We start from the raw sequence: 5,969 nt of genomic DNA on the forward strand, positions 1-5,969 counted from the left end.
GAACTAGTGAGTTCTACTGGAATTTCATAGTAGTTAGTGAGAAAATGATATATGTACATTCCAAGATTATTTTGTTTGCTGTTCGAGAGATTGTCATAAAGAAGCTCGCGACCCGTCTTTAATTCGTTTGTGAATATTAGCCTTTCGAATACGGTGCGTTGGGAACATGACAGCTGATCCCAAGAGTTAATATCTTGGTCAATAACAACTTAAAATTATTGCTGGCCTGATTTGTTGTAGGTTATTGTGAAATGCTCTCCTCCAGATCGCGGACACAGTATTCTTAGATTCGTCTGTACTCAGATCCAAATATATTGCACAGGAGGTTGTTCTGGAAACAATACTACTCTGTTCTGTTGTGTCCGGGGCACTAGGCATTTGCTACCTGTACCCAGAGTTTTCAGTTCGGTTTCTGTTCACCGAATTCTAGAAGGACTCATGTCAGATCGTAACAGGTACCCAATGGTCCTAGTTTTTAATGATACCCAACCAAAATTAACTCATTAATTAAAGGATTAAATATTTCCTCCCTAATTCTCCCGTTCTTATATATGAGATACAGCCCCGTCTTCTTTACCTCTGAACACTCTGGCATGTTGGAGCGTTTACATTGTAGTACTTACAATCGATGAGCACCTTAGCATCTCAAACCCCTGGTTTTTGAAAGTTTCTCTCGCATCACAAGCTAACCAAAAGCAGCCGAAAAGTGGACTTACACTCTTGAGTTTAGGAGCTAAGTATCTTGTACTACATTTTCTAAGATCTTAAACTGAGTGAAACATGGGTCAAGAACGTAGATATTCCGATGAATATCGGCCGATCTAAGAATTATTATGCATCTTTTAAAGTACAGAATGCGCATGTAGTGTTCATCACGATTCACTGTTAAGGCTTATACTCCAGCGCTAATATTCCTTTGACTTTATCCATTATTCTTTGATGACATAAGTCTGTGGCGCGTAATCAGACGTTTGGAACGACTTCTAATTTTTCAAAAGTATCGAACTCGACTTTAGAGTACTTCAGATGTTGTTAGATTATTCGATATTGGGACAAATTCATCTTAATATGAGGTTTGATTACATTTTTTATGCACATTCTCAGAGCTTTGATTCAATCCTGGAAAGCCCTTCAAAAATTCACATGGAATGAGCAAATTCAATATTATCACCATTTCAAAAGTCTTTAACATCCAAGGGGCACAAAATCTGCCGTGGTTTTAAGTGTGAAAATAGCAGTAGGGTGTATTCAAATTAGATGTCTATACCTCAGTAAATAAAAATGTAGATCTAGCAGCAATATACCTCTAAGAAGAGGATGTCCAATGCTTACCAACACTGCCGTCTGATATGTCTTTTATACGAATACCTCGAAACCAGTAAAACCAGGGGTTAGGAGTGAAAAGATGAGGAGATATTTTTGAAAAATTGCTGAGGCGTATAAGTGTACGGAACCTAAGCTGACTAATTGTTGTAAGCAAAAAGAGAAGCATTATCTATCCGAACGTGATCTGGTGTCCATGTTTGATAGAGAAGGTTTGGCTACGTTCTTATCCAGTTGAATTAAAGAGGTCGACGTCAATATCAAGAACCTGCAGTACCATTTGCTTTTGGATCTTGTCTACCACTACAAAAACTTCGGGATTTTTTAATAGGTGAATAAAATATAGAGCTGATGGTTATAAAATTACTAGTCAAACAGAAGTCTAATCACACCGATAAGATCGTTGAAACAGCTTTAATGTTTAATGGATAACCCAATTCCAAGTTTTGAGGCTTAGATACATTGTACGAAATATTTCACCACGGTGTTGTGCGCAAAGTTGAAGCGGGGAATTGGCACGTGTTTCGAAAAAGGCGGTGGTTTTGTACTTGTTGTGATTATCCTTGCTTTTGTGTAATTGTTGCATCAAAAGCATTCTTGATCTATATCAAAGTATTTTAGTTAAAGTTTCTTGTGGTACCGTTTTACTCATTGACTGACACTTGTGTTCATATTGTGTTTTACACCTTAATCTGGCTAAAATGGTTGGTAGTACTCACAAATGTGGACAACCAAACTGTTTGTTCCCTGTGGAGGAAGGAATGCAGTTTGATAAATTCAAAAAGTGGTTCCATAAGATGTGCACCCGTTTAACTCCCACCGCATACAAAAGATGTTCGAAGCTTAACCCACATTGGCTTTGCATGCTTTGCTGTCCAAATAAGATGTTACTAATACATGAGGCTATGAGCCTATTGGCTTTGGCCTGTAAGAAGAACGATGGCGCATGCGCTAATAACACGAGCACTGATAGTGACGAATGTGTCAGTTTAGTACATGCTTCTGCGAGACGCCTCAAACACACGGCTATGACTGACGGAAAAGTGAAATTTCAGTTAGCATTAACGACGGGGGTAGTACCACCTGACACTAACATTGTTAACCATGCAACTCTAGTGCAAACTGAAGATCTGGATAAAACCATCACTGTTCCAAATAGACCCAGTGTCCTGAGGGATAAAAAGTGGACTACAAAACGGAGAAAGCCGAAACGAAAAGAAAAAAGCTGTAGGCAGTACGCAGGTGGTTAGCAAGTCATTGGTGGACTTCCATTGTGAGTCACAAAATACACTACCAAAATCTGACAGTAGGAGAGAAACCCAACATGGCGTGACTGAGAAGAAGAATCTAATATCATCGGAAATTATTGTAAGTAAAGTGCCGGAGTCAAACGGCCCTGATCCCAAAATTAGACACGCTCATGATTCAGAGGAGCTGGGAGAATATATTCGTAGTATCTTACCAGATAACTCTAAAGGAGTCCAGGTCAAAAAACTGGTTAGAATAGGTAAGAGGACTGAGGAAAATGTTGAATCCCGACCACGCATACTCCTTAAGGTAATCCTAGGATCAGAGAAGCAACGGAACCTGTTAAGTAGCGCTTGTTGTCATGACTATTCCGACATCCGAGTTAGACCTGATATGTATATCGAAGATAGAATAAAAAGAAAGAAAACACCAGCTGAACTAGAAACCCACCGACAAAATGGTGAGGGAAATCTCCAGTTAGTGGCTTTTCGGATAGTCAGGTCTTGAAAGCGAATGCTACCAAGGCCTGTGTGGATAGGCCGTTCTACCTAGGAGTTTTATATGCCAACGCTCGTAGTCTAAGAAATAAGTTCTATGAACTAGAAGCATTAGTGGACAGATTAAGGCCACTCATCGTAGCAGTGACAGAAACTTGGTTAGTCCATGACTTAGACATTACTCCTGAATTATCTGGATACCATTACCTAAGGAGTGATAGACATAGATGTAAAAAAGGAGGTGGCGTCCTGTCATATATAGCCAATAATATAAATATACGCTCCTCTGCTAGTGAATCCCATGATAGCGGTACTTGTGAAGACATTGGCTGCAAATTGGCTATCGAATGTAGTTTATTTATGCTCGGTGTCATCTATCGCAGCCCGATCTGCTTAGCTGATGATTTTATTTAAGAGCACATTCATCTTTGGAGTGCAAATACCAGATACTTGATAATAGGAGACTTTAATGCACCTGATATTAGTTGGACTGAGATGATCTCGGAAGGATCTATAAACTCCTTTGATAGTAGAATCCTGGTAACAATAATGGAGCATGTACTAGTGCAGCATATATCCAAACCCACACGTTTTGGTGCTAACCAAGGTTCTTCTCTGTTGAACATGGTAATCACTCATGATACTGAGGATATTTTCGACCTAAATATTCTTCCGCCATTAGTGAACAGTGATCACGCTGTTTTGTCATTCATGTTTAGAACTAGGGATATGTTATACGATCAGGTTACACCCCGCCCAAATGTATGGAAAACTAACATGTCAGCCATTCAGGAATACGCTGTTAAGACATTGGATTGTAGATACTAGCTTATCAGTTGAAGAAGCATGGTCTGTATTTAAAGGTGAGTTTAGTTTAGTTACGTTCCTGTTCATATCATACCTGGTACGGTGAAGACCGAATAACCGTCCACCATGGATAACTAAAACAGTCAGGAAACTTCTTAGAAAAGGGAAGAAGCACTGGAATATTTTCATCTCTACTGGCTTAGAACAATACAGATCCAGTTATTGTAAGATTAGGAATACCTGTAAAGCGTTAATAGATAAGACTAGACGATCATATGAAAAACAATTGGTTAGGGATTCGAGATATAGTCCAAAAAGGTTATTCTCGTATTTAAAAAGGTAAACTCAGAGAAGCGATGGAATTCCATCACTTTTGATACAAGAAAATCCGTTAATCTTGACAGAAAATGATACCCAAAAAGCTGAAGCTTTATCGGAATATTTCAGTAGTGTTTTCTATTGGTAATGAGGAACGACCAACGATTCACTGTGATCGCGGCGGCTCACTGATGGACCCTGTAGTCATAGGAAAAAGTACTGTTTTAAGGCTACTTCAGCCTCTCAAACCTGATAAGTCCAGTGGTCCTGATGATATTTATCTTTGGATTATGAAAGCCCCATCAGATGTAATTGCTGAACCATTAGCGATACTGTTCGATATCTGCTACAAACCATGTTGAAGGGCACAATCTTTTCTCCAGGGAAAAACACGGTTTGATTAGAGGCCTATCATGCTTGATGAATCTTTTTATTGCAAAAAAGATCGGGTAGGAACATTCCAGGAATATTCCTGTAGATGTAATTTTCAAAGATCTAGGTGAAGACTTCGATAAGGTCTCCCATTCTAGTCTCAAATTCAGACTGTGATGTTTTGGAATCAATTATACAGTTGTAGATTGGATGAGTAACTTTCTCCATGACAGGATAAAAAGGGTGAGGGTTAGTGATGCTCTGTCTTCGTGGGTACCTGTAAAAAGTGGAGTTCAGCAAGATACGATCCTCGGTCCTCTTCTCTTTTTACTTTATGTAAATTAATTACCAACTGTTGCAAAATCATCCGTTCTACTCTTCGCTGATGACATAAATATTTGGAGACCCATACATAGTATGTCGGACAGAATATCATTAACGGACGATCTTAGCTCGGTAACATGGTTAGACAGGTGGTCACTAGAAGTAAATCCTAATAAGAGTGTAGTGATGCAGTTAAATAACTCTGATGAATCGCATGACTATACACTACCTGGATTCGTGCTACCCAAAGTAAGAAACTATAAAGATTAAGAGGTCATATTAAGCAGTGATCTCAAAACCACTAGTCACTGTAAGGCTGGTGCTGCGAAAGGCTATAGTGTATTACGGTTTATTCGTAGGTTTTTTTAATATTTAGATGATGAAATGTTTAGATTTTTATACCCGATTTACGTGAGACCACATTTAAAACGTGGGAGTCGAGCAGCGAGTCCTTGTTTCAAGTATGAAGCGGATATGCTAAAAAGAGTCCAACAACGAGGTACTAAGATGGTACAAGGTCTATCTAGCCTATCTTATGAAGACAGACTGAGACACCTCAACTTATTTCCATTATCTTACCGTAGAATACGGAGTGATCTAATACTGGCTTATCTCATACTGAACTATTACCTTGGTATTAACATATCTTATCTTTTACTTCCATCTAGGACTGATCATTTGAGAGGACACTCGAAGAATGTTCAAAAACCGAGATGAAATCGTTTACGTCTGGATTTTCGTTTCTTTCACCGAGTAGTGAATTACTGGAATTCTCTACCTGAACACGTAATATCAGCACCTTCGGTTGATACATTCAAAACGACATTGGACCTCCACAGTATTAAAAACTGTAAGGAATAATATGGTTCGATAGACATCATATCCTTATTACTGAAGACTGAATACTAAAAGTCGGAAAATTTTATTAGATATTCAGCAACACATCGCGTACTAATTTGTCTCTTTGCTTTCAAGTTGCTATGATCATTCAAGGAGAAATACTTCACTGTCCATAACTTTGCAACGTGTCTGTACACAATACATCTAATACTATGTGTATATTGAACATTCGGCTGAAGT

The sequence above is a fragment of the Schistosoma haematobium genome, chromosome 5 (assembly GCF_000699445.3).
Source record: "Schistosoma haematobium chromosome 5, whole genome shotgun sequence".
NCBI classification, from domain to species: Eukaryota; Metazoa; Platyhelminthes; class Trematoda; order Strigeidida; family Schistosomatidae; genus Schistosoma; species Schistosoma haematobium.